Source organism: Chrysochloris asiatica, unplaced genomic scaffold, assembly GCF_000296735.1.
Source record: "Chrysochloris asiatica unplaced genomic scaffold, ChrAsi1.0 scaffold00013, whole genome shotgun sequence".
NCBI classification, from domain to species: Eukaryota; Metazoa; Chordata; class Mammalia; order Afrosoricida; family Chrysochloridae; genus Chrysochloris; species Chrysochloris asiatica.
Genome location: NW_006408531.1, coordinates 31674888 through 31695463, shown reverse-complemented (window position 1 = coordinate 31695463; position 20576 = coordinate 31674888). Strand labels below are relative to the sequence as shown.

At 37.1% G+C, this 20576-nt stretch overlaps 1 protein-coding gene across 1 annotated transcript in view; it reads left to right on the top strand.

Annotated features, from left to right (window-relative positions):
* Nucleotides 1-20576, top strand: part of RNF217 (ring finger protein 217) — a 141037-nt gene that overhangs the window by 94231 nt on the left and 26230 nt on the right. The window lies entirely within an intron of this gene.

Sequence of the window (20576 nt, the reverse complement as noted above, 5' to 3'; positions counted from 1 at the left end):
TATTGAAGGTGGAGCCATCTTCTAAAATAGAGTTCAATATTATTAACAAAAAGTACTGATAGAACATATGGGGTAATGCTTTGGTAATGCTAAAGGAAGGTTAAGGGGGAAAGGTATAATGAAAAACTCATAGAGGATGTACCATTCTCCAGACAGGTAAACAGTAAAGCACATTTCAGAGCAGGAGATAAGTGTTTAGCCCCAGAGGCTGAGGTCACAGCATGTTGTAAACAAGTGCTTTGCAGAGCTACTAGGGAGAAGCATAAAGAAGAGAAAGCTGTTCTTGATAGATAAGAGCAGGTCGTGTTGAGCCTTTTACACAGTGCTCAGACGTTTGAATTTAGATCTTTTCCACTAGAAAAAGATCATTCTGGCAGCATTGATAGCGAATGTCATAGGAAGACTAGATGGAAGGCAGAGAAACTGGTACAACTGTGGACATGTAAATCATTGACTTACAATCCATTAGAATCCCTTGGAGCTCTTTTAAGAACACTGGTGCCCCAGGCTCACCTTAGAACAGTTCTCTTCGGTGAAGGGAATAGCCATTGCAAACTTTTTAGCCTCTTGGTGACTAATTCATGGCAGAGTTAAGAACTTTTATAGTAAATGAAGCAAGAAATGATGAGGCTGTAGCAGTAGTTTTCACTCTTGTCATGATATAAAAATGGCAGGTTGAAGTGGTATCAAAGGCTGTTGTAAGTCATCTCCATTTAAATTTTTCCTCTTGTCCTATGTCTTGGGAGTAGCCATTGCTGCATTATTCATTCATTCTGTAGCTATGAAGAGATGATGGTTTAGCAGTTTCTTCTGCTATTAAAATAATGAGCTGTAATACTTGCAGATTAGTCAAAGTGTGAATAAATGGCCTTAGAAACTATTTGGCTCTCATTTAAAATAATTGTTTTTTGAATTTATTATTTTGGAAAACACAGAACTCATTAAGAAGTAACTATTAGATGTAAACTATCACATAATTCAAAATTTAAAAAAAATAGCTATTAGAAATCCTTTTTTGAGTGTCTAAAGTGTCATTTTTGAGGTTATGAGATTATGTAGATAAACTATACCCTAATAATGATTTCAGTACAGAGATAATAGTAATAAAGTATTTTTATTTGACTCTCAACATTCTCAGGTTATTTTAAGCTATTTTCATCCCAGTATATGAGTTTCAGATACTAGTAAATGATTCATTTCAAAAAGTCTTGTTATTGCTCTTACAGAAAAGTGTTTATTCTACAATTTAGTTTATTTATTTGTTCTGAAAATATGTTTAAAATTAGAAAAATTTGTATCCATCTGGAGTCCTGGTGTGACGTTGTGAATAAATATGCTGGACTGCAAAGTTGGTTTGAACCGTAAGATCGGTGGTTCAAGCTCACCAGTCGCTCTTTGGAAACCTTGTACATGGTGGCTATGGGTCAGAACTGACTTGACAGCAATTCACAACAATATATCTAGATAGGTAGGTAGGTAGGTACATGGACAGATGTTAAATGTCGTTGAGTCTAGATAGAGATATAGACATAGCACTTAGTAACAACAATCTATGTGTGAGGGTTAGTAAAAAATTATCCTCGCTCTGGTTGTAGAATTTATTTTTATCAACTTTTAGAAAAGATAAATACATCATTTTCCGACATAATCTACCTGCTTTTCAATACACTTTGTCCATCTGTCAACAAGCTTTCATATTCTCTTATTAAAAAATGTTTTAGGCTCAACCTAAAACACTATCTTCACTTCTTCATCAGAAATGAATCTTCATCCTCGTAGGACTGCTTTCAGGGGACCAAACAGGTGAAAATCTGATGGAGCAAGATCAGAACTCTAGGGGGATGCAAAACTTCCTCAAAAGGAAGTTTTGCAAAGTATAAACAGTGTGGGCAGAGGTGTGTGGACATGCACTGTCATGCAAGATCACAAGGCCCATGGCGTTTTCTTTGAAGTTTAGTCTTCAGCTCTTCAGTGAGCATCTCACTGTAAGGAGCATTTGATTTTTGAACCTTTTTTCCTGATAGTGTTCCAGTACTGGTCCTAGATAATCCCAGAAAACTATAAGCATCAATGTTCCAGCTGATGGTTGACTTTTGAACTTTTTCTTGGTCAGTGATTGAGGATGTTTCTATTCCATTGTGGTGAAGAACCCATGCCTCATCACCAGTAATGATGAAAGAAAAAAAAAAAACTTAATACCTTCCTTCAAGTATCAGTCCAAATTTTGTTTGCATATGGCCAAGCACTTTTTTTTATGCCCTTCTGTTGTTTCAGTACTCATCTCACACGAAGTTTTCAAAACCCACGTCTGTCATGGATTGTTTCATAGGCAAAGCCATGGTTTGCCACATAATGTACTGTCACTCGTCTATTTGACAGAATCATTCCATGTGCACATTAATGTTATTATCAGTTATGGATATGAACAGGCACTTTATATAACCAGAGTGCTGATAAGTTTTCATTGACCCTCATGTCTATGTGTGTGTGTCTGTATGTCTTTATATACACACATGTAAGTATACATATATGTGTATGTAGATATGTGTATGTGTAGAGAGAGAAGGCATTCCTGGGTGACACAACATTAAGTTATCTTCTACTAGCTGAAAAGTTGATGGTTAGAACCCATCACAGTACCTCAGAAAGACAGGCCTAGTGATCTGCTTCTGAGAGACCACAAACTTGAAAGCCCTCTGAAGTTTACTTTGCACACATGGAGTAACCGTGAGTTGGAATTGAGTCAGTGACAACTAACAACAAATGCAGATGTGTGTTCCTCAACATTCATGGTACATTCTTTGAAAATAGGACATTGTGTGCTTTGGAGGTAGTGTGAATAATTTATATCTACTACCTCCTGCTGTCCCACTGGGATTACTGAACTCTATTGTAACGTTGTTGTTAGGTGTCATCGAGTCAGTTCTGACTCATAGTGACCCTGTATAGAGTTTTAGGGTCTGGTGAGTTTGAACCACCAACCTTTCGGTCCAAACCTACCTCTGGTTGAGAACTTATCCTGCAGCGCCACACCATTATAGGACCACATATGTATGTGTGGTTGGATGATGCCCAAATGGCATTCTGTGTTTATCGTATGGAGCTACTGCACGCATGCATGTGTGTATGCAAATATATCTATATATTTGTTGTTAACGTGCCCTCTAGTTGGGTTCAAGTCATAACTACCCTATGCAAAACAGAATGAAACACTACCTGGTCCTTTGCCATCCTCACAGTTATTACACTTGACCCCATTGCTACTGCCATTGTGTCAGTCCATCTCATTGTAGCTCTTCTTCTTTTTCTCTGACCCTCCACTTACCAAACATGATGTCCTTCTCCAGGGACTGGTCACTCTTGATAACATGGCTGAAGTATGAGACATGAAGTCTCACTATCCTAGATTCTCAGGAGCAATCTGGCTATATTTTTCACAACACAGATTTGTTTGTTTTACTGAGAGTAGTATATGGTACTTTCAGTATTCTTCTCCAACACCATAATTGAAATGCATAAATTGTTTTTTGATCATTGACCAACATGCACATGCATTTGAGGCTACTGAAAATACTATAGCTTAGGGAAGATTCATGTTACTTCTCAAAGTGATATCTTTGCTATTGAACACTTTAAAAATAAGGCTTGTGCAGCACATTTGCCTAATAAAGTATGTCTTTTGATATCTTGGCTGTTGCTTCCATGCATGTTGATTGTGGTTCCAAGCAAAAATGAAGTTCAGTCTCTTTTCCATTTATCATGATATGTTTTATTGGTCCAGTGGTGAGGATTTTTGTTTTCTTTATATTGAGATGCAATCCATACTGAGGGCTGTGCTCTTTGATCTTAATCAGTAAGTATTTTAAGTCCTCTTCACTTTAAGCAAGCAAGGTTGTATCATCTGCATATCGCAGGTTGGTAATGAGTCTTCCTTCAATCCTGATGCCAGTTTCTCAGATTATTTGCTCAGCATACAGATTGAATAAATGTGGTGAAAAGATACAACCTTGACACACACTTTTCCTGATTTTAAAACTTTCAGTATCCTATTATTCTCTTTGAAGGACTGCTTCTTTGTGTATGTGCAGGTTCCTCATGAGCACAATTAAGTGTTCCAGAATACTCGTTCTTCACAATGTTAGCCATAGAATCAAAAGCCTTTGCCTAGTCAATAAAACACAAGTAAACATCTTTCTGGTATTTACTTTCAAAAATGATACATCTGGCATCAGCAATGATATCCTTAGTTCCGTGTCTTCTTCTGAATCGCTCTTGAGTTTCAGTAAGTTTCCTGTTGATGTACTGTTGTAGCTGTTGTTGAATTATCTTCTGCAAACTTTTACTTGGCATTTGATATTAATGATAGTGTTAGATGATTTCTGCATTCCTTTGGGTTACTTCTCTTTGAAATGTGCACAAATACATGTTTTCTAATTGGTTGGCCAGATAGCTCTTTTCCAAATTTTATGGTAAAGATGAGTAACACTTCTAGTGTTCCATCAGTTTGTTAAAATATTGCCATTTGTATTCCATGATACAAATTTGTGAAGCCTATCAGTTCCTTTAAGGAGCACTTGGCAGCGTAGTGGTTACGAATCAGGCTGTGAACCTCAAGGTTGGCAGTTCGAAACTACCAGCTGTTCCACGCGAGAAAGATGAGGCTTTCTGCTCCAGTAAAAATTTACAGCCTCGGAAACCCTATACAGGATCGCTATGAGTTGGAACCGACTCCACGGCACATAACAACAACAACATCAGTTCCTTTAGTGCAGCTTGGGTTTCTTCCTTCAGTACTTGATCACATGTTACCTCTTGAAATGTACCATTTCTTTTTGATAAACTGATTCTTGGTATCCCTTTCATTTTCTTTTGATGCTTTCTGCATCATTCAGTATTTTACCCATGGATTCCTTCAATATTTCTTGTCAAGGCTTACGTTTTTTTCGTTAGTTCTTTCAGACTGAGAAATGCTGAGCATGTCTTCCCTTTTGGTTTTCTAACTCCAGTTCTTTATACATTTCATTATAATAGTTGACTTTGCCTTCTTTAGCTGCCCTTTGAAATTTTTTGTTCAGCTCTTTGACTTCTTCATTTCTTTCATTCACTTTAGCATCTGTACACTGGAGAGCAAATTTCAGAGTCTCTTCTGTCATCCATTTTACTCTTTGGCTTCTGTCCTGTCTTCTTTATGTCCGTTTCTTTCTTTCTGTATGATGTTCTTGATGTCATCCCACAATAAAAATTAGTGTCTAATGCAACAAAGCTGTTCTTGGGATGGTCTCTAAATTTAGGTGGGATATATTCAAGGTCGTATTTTGAATCTTATGGACTTATTTTAATTTTCTTAAACTTTGGCCTAAACTTAAATATGAGCAATTGATCATCTGTTCCATAGTCAGCCCCTGGCCTTGTTTTGTTTCATGATAATGAGTGTTTTCACTGTCTCTTCCCACAGATGTAGTCAATTTTATTCCTGCATCCTTTGTCTCATGAGGTCCATGTGTATAGTTGCCTTTCATGTTGTCTTAAGAGGTATTTGCAGTGAGTAAGTCCGTGCTATTGCATAAATCTATCATGCGATCTCCAGCATCATTTCTATCACCAAGTCCATATTATCCCATAGTGATAATTCCTCTCTGTTTCCAACTTTCAAGTTCCAATCACCAGTAGTTACTAATACATCTTGATTACATGTTTTATTAATTTCAGACTGAAGAAATTGGTTGCTCAGTGCCATCAAGTCAGTTCCAACACATAGCAACACTGTCTAAGGTTTCCTAGGAGTGGTTGGTGAGTTTGGACCTCTGACCTTGAGGTTCAAACCAATCTTATAATCAAATGCTTATTCAGCATCACACCAGTACTAAAGCATTCTTCAGTTTAATCATCACTGGCTTTAGTGGTTGGTGTGTAAATTTGAATAATAGTGTAATTAACTTGTTTTCCTTGTTAGACGTATGGCAGTTACTCTGTCACAGACAGCATTGTACTTTAAGGTAGATCTTGAATTGTTCTTTTTCACAATGGATATGACACCATTCCTCTTTAATTTTTCATTCCCAAGAAATGTAAATCATGTTACTTTCTGATTCCAAATAGCTAATACCAGTGCATTTCAGCTCATTAATGCCTGGTATTTTCACCTTTATGCATTCCATCTCATTTTTGACAACTTCCAATTTTCCTAGATGTATACTTTGTACAGTCCATATTCCGATTATTAATGGATGTGTGCAGTTGTTTTTCCTCATTTTGAGTTATGCGTCTTTACCAAATGAAAGTTCTGAAACCTTTACTCTGTTAGTGCCATAGTCAACTCGACTTTGAGAAGGCGACTCTTCCCCAACTGTATTTTCAGTACCTACCAACCTTAGCGACTCATCTTCCAGTACTTTTTCTGATAATATTCAGCTGCTATTCATAATGTTTTCATTGTCCAGCACCATATCTGACAGTGATCCACTGCTATTCATAAGGTTGTCAATGGCTAAATAATCGCAAGTAGCCCGTCTCTCCTTCTTCCTTATCTGACTTAGTGTGGAATCTCCACTGGAATGTGTCCAACATTAGTGACTCTGCTGGTATTTAAAATTCCAGTAGCATAGTTTCCAGCATCTTAGCAAAGCACAAAACACCACAGTATGACAAACTGGTGGATTAGTGGTGGTGTTTATATATAAAATAAACAACAAAAACCCAGACTACATCTGTTGCCATAGAGTGTATTCTAACTAATAGCGACCTTATATCAGAGAGTAGAGCAAACCCATAGGATTTTCAAGGCTATAATCTTTACAAAAGCAAACTACCACGTCTTTCTCCATGGGTCAGCTGGTGAGTTCATACTGCTGACTTTTCCGTTAACAGCAAAACACTTTAATTATTGAGCCAACAGCCTCCTTATATGGACTGTTTTGGAATTTATTACATAACTGGTGTGACACTGTAGGATAAGCACTGGACTGCAAACCACACGGTTGGCAGTTCAAACCCATGAACTGCTTCTTGGAAACCATATTAAGGTTTGCTGTAAGTTTGAACCAACTCGATAGCACTTAACAACAACATCATACCCAAAGTTGTTAAGTCAAAGTACAAATAATTGAGTAATTTCAATAATAAATATTCTTTTGAAATGGGTATAAGATATATAAGGTACACTTATTTTATCAGTAAAATAATACAGGACTCATATTATTCAATGTCATTAAAAATCATGTGATGATGTACATAATTTATCTCAATGCACAAGTATTAAAAGTGAAATATGGAAATATTGACAAATGTTTCCATATTTGTATAACTTTGAACCAAGCGTTTTCTGTCAGAATATTTCTCAAAAGTCAGGCTTCAACAGAAATATTTTATCAATTGGTCTGTAGGTATGAAGGCAAGTAGTGGACAAATAGACTAAGCATCAAATCCAGTAAACTTTAATTCTCTCTTTTATTTCCTTTGCACTTTGGGTCACTATGAATTGGAACTGTTGTTAAGTGTCACTTAACAACAACAGTCCAGTGACGCAGCATTTGTACTCCTGTTGTGGTCTGTCTTCTCACTCCTCCTGTCATCCATTCCTCTCTTGTACCATAAGCCTTTAAAAACAACAACAACAACTTTTTATTGTGAATCAAGTGAAGGTTTACAGACAAGATCATCAGCTGTACGTTCAACAAATCATACGCTTTGTTTCATCTCAATGTTTGCAATCCCCTCCATGAAACAAAAGTTCTCCTACTTCCTCCCCGGTGTTCCTGTTTCTATTCTACTCATCTTCCATCCCTTCTCTACTTTGACCTTAGGTAAATGTTGTTCTTTTGATATTGAATGAAGCCCCCATATAACTGTCTACTGCTTGCCTGAAAATTGGGCCACCAGGCTGAGTTATCTTCTAGACCTGAGGGTAGTTGAGGGCCATATCCCTCCAGTCTCTTTCTGACCAGTAATCCTCATCTTTTTTTATAATTCTGTAAACTCAATTATTTACTTCAGTGAACAAAAGGGAAGAAAATTTGCTATTGGGAAAAGATGGATTCAATACAAAATAATGCTTTCTGTGCTTCTTCGTAAGTTCTGTCGAGTCGGTTCCAACTGATTGGGGACCCTGGATGTGGTTCCCAGAGAGCGGCTGGTGAATTTGAAACTGCCATCACTGAGGCTCAAACCAACCTTGCAGTCAAGTGCTTATCCTACAGCAACACACAACGATTCCATTTTTACTGCTAAAGCAGTTAAAATCCTTTGGAAGGGGTGAGGAATGGCAATCTCAAAATAAAGGACCATTACTATCAACTTTCAACCAAAGTAAGCATTTAGAATGGATGGTTGTTGTTATCCTTTTTTATTCTTATAGAAGAGAAGATCTATGTAGAAGGTCCTCCTCTTCGAGATTGTACCAGGTTAATGGGATGATGATTTTTACTTACTTTAGTATATCAGCTTATATGGCATTTTTCGTCAGTAAATGCTAAGCTGTACCAGAATCCTGGTGTGGTGCTATAGGTTAATGTGCGGGGCTGCAAGGTCAGTTTGAACCACAAGATTATCAGTTCAAGCTCACCAGCCACTCCTTGAAAACCCTATACTAGGTTGCTGTGAGTTGGAATCTCCACAACGACACTTAACAATAACAACAACCCGATTTACTTGTCCATAACCATTGTGGCTTAGCCAACATTGCTGTGGGTGCTCCAGCAATCTAACTGTGACATTCACAGTTGCAGATATAGCAACTTAATTCTTTGTGTAAACATTTGGCCTTTTATCACTTTTTCCTTACTTTTTAAAAAAACTTGGTTTCCTCTACAATGATCCCACTTCAGAGCTAGTGTTTATTATTGTTGTTAAGTGTTGTTGAGTTGGTTCCGACTCATAGTGACCCTGAATAGGGTTTCCGAGGAGCAACTGGACTGGTGAGTTTGAACTACCGACCTTGTGGTTCAAACTGCCTTTGTAGTCTAGTGCTTATCCTACAGCACCACACCAGAACTCTAGAATTCCTGTTGTTTATCTTAATTTTAAGATTAGTGAATACAAGTACTCAACTGCGATAAATGGAGTCAAAAGGCAATAGAAAGAGAAAAAGAAAGGTTACAGGTAATGCCTAACATGTCAGATCAGCTTTAACACCTCTTTATAGCATAATACTGTGTACAGCTTACAGTGGGTTTTCTATCTACTGGTAAAATCCTTGTAATGTATACTTTAATATGATTCCTTTTAGAGTCGTTAGGCGATCAGATCTTCATCCAAGACACTACCTTTTGATCATTTATTATAGCTTCTGCTGTCAGTTCAGAAGCATTTAATATAGAAGGTTAAACCGGCTTAAAAATACCACAACATTTTATAGCAGAAAATACCTCTTCTGAGTGCTTCTTAGATGAAGTTTGATGTCTAAAATATATTTTAGGGTTTCATTTGTTTAGGTTTTTTAAAAGCTACTGGTTAAATCTTGTGTACTTGACAGATGAATAAAAAAGAGCAAACAGTATATTTACAAACCAGTATATCTTAGATGCCAATTTATCATTCCAGATCCTCACTGAACAATACCTCTCTAGCAAAAGGTTGAGTTAATGAGAGCAAGTGCTAAGTACTAGACCACAAGGTCTGTTTGAATTGCAAGATCGGTGGTTCAAATCCACCAGATACAGGATTCCAATGAGTTGGAACCAATTCAATGGCACTTAACAACAACAAATTCCTGAGTAGATATCGTTCTACTTAGACAGCCTTGCCTTTGGTCAAATCCAGACTTACTGTCTCATTCTTGATATTTCTACTTTTATCTTCTTGATATCCTTGTCATGATACCAAAAAGTTTATCCATCTATTTTTATGAGGTCGATTCAATTTCTAAATACCTATTCAGTCTGTATACTGAGCAAATAATCCAATAAGATGGATTATATAAAGAGTTACATGACATCCGGATTGAAGGAAGACTCATTAACAACCTGTGTGATGTGCAGATGATAACTATTTAGCTTGCTGTAAGTGAAGAGGACCTAAAAATACTTACTGATGAAGAGCAAAGACCACAATCTTCAGTATGGATTGTACCTCAGTGAAAAGAAAACAAAAGTCCTCATAATTGGAACAATAAATACATCATGATAAATGGAGAAAAGATTGAAATTGTCAAAGACTCCATTTTATTTGGATCCACAGTTAACACTCATGTAAGCAGCAGTCAAGAAATCAAAGGACGTATTGCATTAGGGTACAATACCTCTTTAAAGCATTACAGAGCAAAGATGTCAGAATGAGGACTAAAGTGCATCTCATATATTCAAGCCATGGTAGGTAATTCACTCACCTCCTATGCATGTGAAAGTTGGACAGTGAATAAGGAAAACTATAGAAGAATCAATGCATTTGTATTGTTGTTTTGGAGAAGAATACTGGAAGTACCATGGACTACCAGAAAAACAAACAAGTCTGTGTTGGAAGAAATACAGCCAGAAATGTTCCTTGGGATATGATATCAGGAAGGATCAGTTCCTGAAAAAAGGCATCAGGCTTAATAAATTGGAGCATCAGCATTAAAGAGGAATACTCTAAGGAGATAGATTGACACTATGGGAGCAACAATGGGCTGAAGCATCATAATAATCGTAAGGATGACACAGGACCAGGCAGTGTTTCATTCTGTTGTGCATAAGTCATTATGAGTCCGAACTAACAATAACAAGCTGTATATCGGCACAGGGAACAAGTCAGTGGTAAGAAAATAAAAATGTTGACGTTAAAGCACTCATGATACTTATACGGTACCTGGAGACAGACACGTTAACCTATATTGAACTTAACCCAGCTGGAATTTTATGGTGTATTTTTGTGGTTATTTTCTTCGTTTCCTACCTATTGGTCTCTCAGAGACCATGCCCAGGTTGCTACTTTATTGTTGATAACATGTGGCAAGCACCACACTTGTCAAAGTATTCTTTGTGTCAGTATATAAATAATACGGTACACTGCAGTATATGTAAGGCACTTTAATGGTGCTGTGGGATAAACTTTGAGTTGCTAACGACAAAGTCAGTGGTTCAAACCCACAAGCTTCTCCAAGGGAGAAGGATGCAACAATTTACAGTCTCAATAAACCACATGTAGGGAGGGTCACTGTAAGCCTGAACTGAGTAGATGGTAATGGATTGGTTAATGTAGGTAGAAAATGCTGAGAATATGGAAGACAGGAGAGACTGGGAAAGCTGAATAAAAGAGAATACTCATTAAACTAAGCCTAGAAATTTGGATGTTTCCAAGCTGAGGAAGGTGAGTCAGAGCACCGGTTTAAAACTGGGTTTAAACCAGTTTTCTCAACACTCATCCTGCCGATATTTCATATCTATTTGGAGTGAGAGTTGAAACATACCAACACAGAGAATATGTCAAAGGTAATATTCTTTATGGTTTCCTTGAGGTAAAATGTAATAATATCTACCATTCTTCTTACCACAAATGTTAAACAGAGCCTTGATAACTATAGAATGGTGCTTTGACTTATCACAAAAATAAAGAAGAAAGTCAGTCAGTCATATATTTTAGATAAATTCTCCCTACTACGTTTGTGCTTAGCTGCTTAACATTCCTTTTTTCTATTTATAATTAAGGCCTCAGAGTAGAAGTTTTATAGGGCTTCAGAAACGTATTATTTCCTCATGTGGTTAAAAGATTTTTCTAAGGGCTATAAAGGTTCAACCAAATCAACCGATTTATTGATCCTAATTGGTGTACTTTAAGATATCTTTATGCTTCTGTCTAGTAGAGATGCTATGAGACTGTATTTGTAAAATGTGTAAATCTTTCCTATATAAACATAGTTAGTATGCTTGTTCCCACTTCTATATTTCCTTGATACCATCAGTTTGAATTAACAGTGTTTACAAATTGAGAATCAAATTGTATATCAGCACTGCAGGGTCAGTTTAGCAGATGACACACATTGCTTTTTCTCAGGATTAATGCATCATTGATGTCAGGATTCCATAGAAAACAAGTGTAGCTTGTTAAATGATTGTTGTTGTAATAGATTTATGTTGATGATAAAAATGAAGTTGTCAGGCCTAGTTTAAAGAAACCCAGTATAAACAATGTGTGTTACCCTGGAAACATTAAATAATGCTCAGTAATGGTGTAGACCTGTGACATTTTACTGGACTGCATTTCTCCCTCTAGTTCCTAATGAAGTATTTGGCTACAGTTGGTCTTGTTTGCTTTCTTAATGCATAAATTAGCCATAGTTTTTAATAGTCTTATATCTAATTGAACTTGCAATGGCCAGATATTAAGATGCATCTGATATTTCTGGTGTGGTACTGTAGAATAATCACTAGACTGCTTCAAGCCCACAATCACTCCTATATAGGGTCGCTATGAGTCAGAACTGATTTGATGGCACATAACAACAACAATGACAATAAAAACCAAACCAGTTGTCATCAAGTAAATTCCAAAACATGGATTGCCCCATGGATGTCATAGTAGAACTGTGCTGCACAGTCTACTGATATTTTGGAAGTAGATTGCTAGAAATTTCTTTTGCTATGCCTCAGTATTGACTCAAAGTTCACACCTTTGGTTTAGCAGCTGAGCACATTAATCATTTCCATCCCCTAGAGACTCCTCTGTATTCTTGCCCTCCCACATTTATGCTGTCAGTATCGTAGAAGAAGTTCATACAGATTTCTGTACAGTGTATAAATTCTCTTAGATGGCAATTTAGACCAATTGAACAGTTCCATCGTTAACAAAGTTGCTACTTTCTAATACTGTTGTTCTTAAGTGCTGTTCAGTCAGTTCCAACTCATAGCACCGCTGTATAGGATTTCCAAAGAGTGTCTGGTAAGATTGAACCGCTGACCTTGCAGTTCAAACTAACCTTGCATCCAGTGCATTAACCCACCAGGACTCCACCTCTGATACTACTACCTTTCATTTTCAAAAAGATCTGATGGGAAAGAATTTATTTTTAACTTAAGGCAAGATCTATCTCTTTCTTGCTTCCACCTGTTGATCAACAGAATACCCCCATTGTCTCTTGTATACCGCGTAAATTAAATAGCTCTACTAAGTCCTGGTGTGGCACTGTAGGATAAACACTGGACTGCTAACCAAAAGGTCAGTGGTTCAAACCAACCAGCTGCTCATTGGAAATCCTATATAGGATCACTAGGAGTCAGAACCAACTCTGCGGCACTTAACAGCAACTATTCTAAAGTTCTGTGTTCAGAATACTTTAGTGACAACAGGATGATGCCACCTTGCTCTGTCTAGTAGTTTGAGCTACCAAAATCAGACTCTCCGTCAGCCTTTTATTTTCATCTATGAAGATGAAATAGCAGCAAAGGGCCAAAGTGTAACAATTGTGAGGAGGGTGCAAGACTGGGTAGTGTTTTGTTCTCTTGTGCATAGTGTCATCGTGAGCCAGAGCTGACTCGATGGCATCTGACAACAACAATGGCATGAAGAGGTGGGCCCTCAGACAACAGATAGTCTTAGATGAGTCTCTAAACCTTGCTTTCTAGGTTGAGAGGAAGATTCTATAACATATTCATCAGTTCTGTTGATCATTTAATAAATAATTATTAAACACTTTCTAGTTGTTGTTGTTGTGTGCTGTAGAGTTAGTTCTGACTCACAGAGACATCTGTATAGGGTTTTGGAGAGTGACTGACTAGTACGTATGAACTGTTTTTTGCTGTGGGGCTTAGGAGTAAGATAGAATGGTATGTAGCAGTGATTCTAAAATTAGACGTAAAGGACTCTTCAAAGGACACAAGCCCCATTCTCAAGTTCTGACATGCTGCCCTAGATGAGTATACCTCCCAGTTAAAAATAAAACCTGGTATTGAAGTGAACGTATTATGCAATAAATAGTGTGTTGCATGTGTTAAAGGAGCCTGTAAGCCAATATTGATGAAGGTCAGTAAGGTGATTTGCATGAGTAAGCACTGTATCTTGTATACTTGTTTAGTTGATTCTATTTTTGTCTCCCTTTTAGACCCCCCGCCCCCCACCTTTAGGAGAGTTCTCTTTAATTTTCCAGCTGAGTTTCAGTCGTACTGTGAGAAATTTAGAAACGGCCATTTGGCCATGTTCAGGCTGAGGGAAGCAGTGCTTCACTCAGGGAGAGATCCGATCCCCATGTAGGTGTAATGTATCGCAGGCAAGAAGTCAAGCCATGTTCTCCCTACACTGACGTTCGGTTTTTTTGGTTAGTTGCTATTTCAACTCACAACAACCACATTTGACAGCGAGAACTCCTCCTGCGGTTTCATAGGCGACTATATCTTTACAGAAGCAGATTCCCAAGTCTCTCTCCTAGGGAGCTGCGGGATGGGGTTCAACAGCCAATCTTTTTTGGCTTAACTTTTGTGGCCCCAGAGTGCTTTACTCTTGCTTTAGAAATAATTTTATTAAGGAGCACAAAGTGCTTCGTTGAACATACTTGAAACCATGCATCAAGCCTCTTTTTCACCTCTATGTAGACGCTGCGCTCCGTCTAACCATCTCCTCTTCAACAAAAGCATCTTCAGTTCTTACAAAACCATTTTTTAATCATGAGACACTGCTCCTGTTTACCATATTAATCTAGTACAAGTCTCTTGGCCATAGTGATATGCAGAATGATAGAACAGCAATGCAAAACTAATTTTGAATCTTTTATTTACCAAGATTGAGCCATTAGAAGTGACGTTTTTGTTTGGGTTATACTAGATCACATGCTATACTAGGTCATCGGTCAGTTGTCATATTGTGCTGGCTTGTGTGTTGCTGTGAGGCTGGAAGCTATAGCATGAGTATTTTAAAGACCAGCATGGTCATACATACTGGGCAGAATTCAGCTGAGCTCCCAGACTAAAACAGACGAGGGAGAAGGAGAGGCAGACTGCTTTGGAGTGTTTAGCCGGTGAAAACCTTATGAATAGTTGCAGAGCATTATTAAATACAGTGTCAAAGGATGAGCCCCTCAGGTTAGAAGGCACTCAAAATACAACTGGGTATGCGCGGCCTCCTCAAAGTAGAGTTGACCATGATTACGTGACTGGAGTAAAGTTTGCAAACCTTCATTTGCTGATGAGGCACAACTCAAAATGAGGAGAAATAGCTGTATGTCTCCATTAATTATAGGAAGATAGAATATATGAAATACGGAACATTATCAGAAATGAAACAGAACACATTTGTGAGCTGAAATGAACTGGTATTGGACATTCTGAATCAGAAAATCATATGAATTACCATGCTAGGAACAACAAATTCAAGATGAATGGTAGTACATTCTTCATCCAAAAGAACATTTCAAAATCTGTCTTAAACTACAGTGCTGTCTGTAATTGGATAAATATTTATGCACCTACAAGGAAGATGAATTAGAAGCTCTGGTAGCGTGGTGGTTACGAGTCAGGCTGCCAACCTCAAGGTTAGCAGTTCGAAACTACTAACGGCTCCAAGGAAAAAAAGATGAGGAATTCTGCTCCCGTAAAGATTTACAGCCTCAGAAACCCTGTGCAGCGTCACTATGACTTGGAACCGACTCCACGGTACTTAACAACAACAACAAGGAAGATGAATTAGTATCACTATTAATGCTATTTATGCACTAACCACTAAAGCTAGTCATGATGAAATAGCTGGGTTATATGAAGAAAAAATGTGACATCAGGATTGGAGGAAGACTCCAATGCATATGATACAACCTTGCTTGCTGAAAGTGAAGAGGACTTAAAACATTTACTTATGAAGATCAAAGAGCACAGCCTTTGGTATGGATTACATCTCAATGTCAAAAAACAAAAATCCTCACCACTGGACCAATAAAACAACATTCTTATCAATGGAGAAAAGATTGAAGTTGTCAAAGACTTCATTCTTGGATCAACTATCAACATTTACGGAAGCAGCAGTCAAGAAATCAAACGATGTATTGCATTAGGTAAATTTGTTGCACAATATTTCTTTTAAAGTATTCAAGAACAAAGATGTCAGTAAGGTGTGCTTGACCCAAGCCATGGTATTTTTAATAGCCTCATAGTCATGTTAAAGTTGTACAATGAAGAAGGAAAATAGGAGAAGAATCAATGCATTTGAAATATGGCATTGTTTTGTTGGAGAAGAATATTTAGAATAACTTGGACTGCCAGAAAAGCAAACAAATCTTTGTTGAAAGAAGTATAGCCAGGGTGCTCCTTGGAAACAAAGATGGCAAGACTTTGTCTCTCATGCTTGGGACATGGTATCAGGAGGGACCAGGATATCATGCTTTGTAAAGTTAAGGTCAGTGTTGTCTCTCATACTTGGGACATGGTATCAGGAGGGACCAGGATATCATGCTTTGTAAAGTTAAGGTCAGTGAAAAAAATGAAAGACACCCCACCACCACCACCCCAGGGAGATGGATTGGCACAGTGGCAGCAGCAGTGGGCTCAAGCAAAACAACAATCGTGAGGATGGCACAGGACTGGGCAGTGTTTCGTTCTGTTGTTTATAGGGTCGCTATGAATCAGAGCTGAATCAATGGCACCTAACAACAAGACCACATGCTATTTCCCCAGTAAACTAGGTCACTCGGGTCTCTTTGTGTTGCTCTGGCTGGGCTCTCTTCCTGAAGTGTCACCTGGCTCACTCGTGCCTTCCCAGTGTTTTTCTCATCTTTCAAGATCACACTCTGAATAGCTCTTTCCCAGACTTTCCTGTAGCTTCTACTTTGCCAAGTTTCTACTCTGCCATCTTTTACAGGGTTTTGTAGCTCTTTTGATTTTATATCTGTCTTTTCCTAGAAGCTGATAAATTCATTAAGAACAAGTATTTTCATTCTTTTTTGTATATATAAAATCGTTGAAGTTAATACGTACTTGTTAAAAGGTGCTCAATAGATATATATTGACTGAGCAGATGTACTGATGAACGTGTTTCATTATTGAATAATCTGTCTTCCTCTAAAGTTCTAATTAAGCAAATTCTTCCAATACTGAGCTTTTGTATTTGCAATGCTACATATAAGCATGGTTATCTAATTTCTTGAGTTAGCTATTTGGTCATTTATTTCAAATGACACTATATATAGAAGTATGTAGAATTTAGGTAAGAAAATGATTGTTTGGGGTTTTGAATTCTGTTTTAATTTTGTAGGCATTTTCCCCATTTGTTTTGATGAATGATTTGGGACAAATACCATCTGCTTAGGTCAAGTGGGTTGGCTTAATTTGTCATCTTAGTGTCAGTATAACCCAGATGTCTGGAAAAACTAAAGGAATTCTAAAGTCAAAAGTGTAAATGTAAAGTTCTTTTATCTTTCCTGAGTTCTAGGGAAAGTTCATCAAGATTTCTAACTCTGATAACTTTATTCTCAAAACACTTACAGCTCTGCTTCATGTAGAAACGTTTGCACATTAATCATGATGCTCAGTAAAAAAGCAGGGATAAAATATTTAGTAAACATCATCTGGTAATGTAAGAAGCAGTGATAGCATTTCAGCTACTGGTCATAAATTAGAAATGTTGTTTCTTTTCTTTGAATTCATTTACTCCTAACCAATGTGTGATTATCTGCTGTGTATAACATAATTTATTTTCCAAGTATTTACTGGGTGCTTACCGTGTGCCAGAAGTTCTGTGTGGTTCCGCTCAGGAAATACAGGCTATATGAGACAAAGCCTTTGCCCTAGTGACCTTGTATGCCAGAAAGAACTAAACATCTATGTGCCTAATTTAAGTTCCATAAGAAAGACACTAAATATGCTTAGAAGGAATGGTGTAGACATCTTTAAGCAAGTAATGTTTCATGTGGGTAAGATTTCAAAAGTCAGATCGTGTTCATTGGACCTTTTCCAATTACAAGCAATGGAGGCATGCTCTTTCTCAGGTTCCACAGTTAGTGAGATTTATTGTAAGGTTCCGTAGGCAGTAGGTGGGGTACAGAAAAGCAGTCTCAGCATCTGCCCAGGGAGGCCTCACAGTGAATCAGAACGCTGGATCTGGTAGCATGAGATCTCCTCTTCTTACACCAGAAGTGAATGTTTGAGTTCCCTACTCCAGTGACCATCCACTGTTCGTCATCAGATCAAAAAGTCGGAATTCAAACAATCCAGGTGCAATCTCTAAATTCCAAGGTTGCTGGGTATTAGTCCTTTAATTATCCTAGTCCAAAGTACAGTAATAGTTATATTAATGTTTTCAGTGAGAGATAGTACGTAGTCAGGTATGAATTTAAGTGATTCATCTTCATGTGAGAGCTTGCTTGGCAACTCCTTGGGCAGTTTGCCCCTAAGTCTGTGTTGTTGATGAGGACTGGCAAGTAGGATATACAGCAAGTCTGTGCTATTGATTTAGAGAATGTAACGCCAGAGTCCCTGATGTCACACTAAATGTCAAAATATTTACAATTCTGATACCTTAAGAGAATCAGATATTTCTAATTGTTTTCATTAGAGATCCATAGTTCAGCACTTGATCACAAAAAGTCTTGGACCTTTAATTTCTGACATTTATAGCTTGAATCTCATTTCAAAACACTTTTATATGTATTCTCCATTCATTTCATTTCATAAGTATAATGTATTAGACTGATGGATTTCATTTCATAAGTATAATGTATTAGATTATACTAATTCATTCATTCATTTCGTAAGTATAATGTATTAGACTCCATTCATTTCATAAGTATAATGTATTAGACTGATGGATTTAAAACTAAAGAGATCTTTTTAAAAAAATTAATGATTCTGTTTTCCAGTGATTTAGAATTATGAATAATATCTAATAGAACTAAATTATTTATATCTTTAGGACAAAATTGCAAATTTCTTCCCCCATTAATTAAAAAAGATGCTTCCATATAATAGTTATCATCTTGTGTGTGTATGTGTGAAAGTTTTTATTGTGAATTGAGTGAAAGTTTACTTTCAGCAAGTCGTGCATTGCAATGTCCGCCATGTGTAATAACAAATGTCTACTTCTTCCAATTGGTTTCTATTTCCATTCCACCCTCCTTCCCAACCCTTCTGAACTGTGTCCTTAGGTAAATGTTGCCATTTTAATCTTGAGTGGTTGGCCATTCCATAGAGAACACACCCTACTAGTGTTGTTGTCCCGCTTATTTACCTGTCTTATTGCCTGGCAGAAAATTGGGCCATGAGGATGATTTTGTTCCATGGCTAAGGGTCATAATCTTGAGTACCTCCAGTCTCTTTCTGACTAGTAAGTCTGGGCTTCTTTATAATTTTAAATTTTGGGTCCATATTTTTTCCCACTCTGTGTGGAACCTTCTAATATGTTCCCTTTCAGAACAATTGGTAGTGGTAGCTGGGCACTGTCTAGTTCTTTTGGTCTCAGAGTCATGAAGACTGATATTCACATGTCCCATTAGTCAAAGCATCTTCAATTCCCATCACTCTTCTTTCTTCTGCACATGGAGAGAGCAGTAGTTACACCTTATGGTCACTTAGGAGCTTTTAAGATCCCAATTGTTACTCACAAAAGAAAGATGTAGAACATTGTCTTTGTTTACATCTGTTTCATGGCATGAGGAATAAACCTTTTATACAAGCTTGGTGGTTCAGACCTACTAGCAGCACTTCAGAAACCCCATACAGGGTCACTATGAATTAGAACTCCCAACATTGTTTCACTTTCTGGAGCTCTTCCACTTCAACTCATTCTTCTTACTTTAAAAATGACTTATCTTAATGTCAGTGATCAGAAAGGACAAGAAAAACTAAGGTAAATGTTTGATTATTAATATCCATTTCTCTTTTCTTCTTTCTGTTTTTTTGGTTAAACTTTTTTTTTTTTTTTTTTTTGTAAAGCAAGGAGGTCTTCCATTTATGTGTGAGCATTCAAAGTTCACCTTATGTTGACAACCGCATAGATTTTTGACCTTTTGATTAACTTAATTCCTTGGCCACTTTGACTTCTGCATGTAAATATTTTTTAATTGCTAAAGAAGGAATGCTATTTGTGGCATGATTTTGGTTCTGTGCAAAGAATACTGGCCTTGAAGCCACCTTGAAGCCTAAATCCCACCTTGATGTGAACTTGCTATGTGAACTTCAACAACTTATTTAGCCCATTTCAACCTTAAATTCCTCATCTGTTGTGAGGTCCATACCTATTTTGCAGCACTATTTTGAGAATAAAATAAAGAATGCATATAATGTATTCAGTCCAGACATTATTTAATAGAACTTCAATACATATAAAGAATTTTTAAATCTATGTGACAAAATACTATTTGTTTTGATACAAAGTTATAACAGCAAAAGTACTTTTGTTATCTTATTTTTGTGTAAGAAGAGCATTATTCTTGATATAAGTGGAAAATGCAGTGTTTTGAGTTACAAACAAAACAAGCTGTGATTATAATAACCACTCAGTTCATCTATGTATTTGGACCTCAGTGATTTTTTTTTTTAATGGTTTTCCGAAGAAGTAAGTTTAATAAATTCATTTGTGGTATAGTTATATAATATGTGGAAAAACAGATAATAGTCAATTATGAGTGCTTTTAAAAAAAAAAAAAGAAACATTGTGTTCATGAATATTCAGCAACTCTGGGAGGGAGAGTCAAC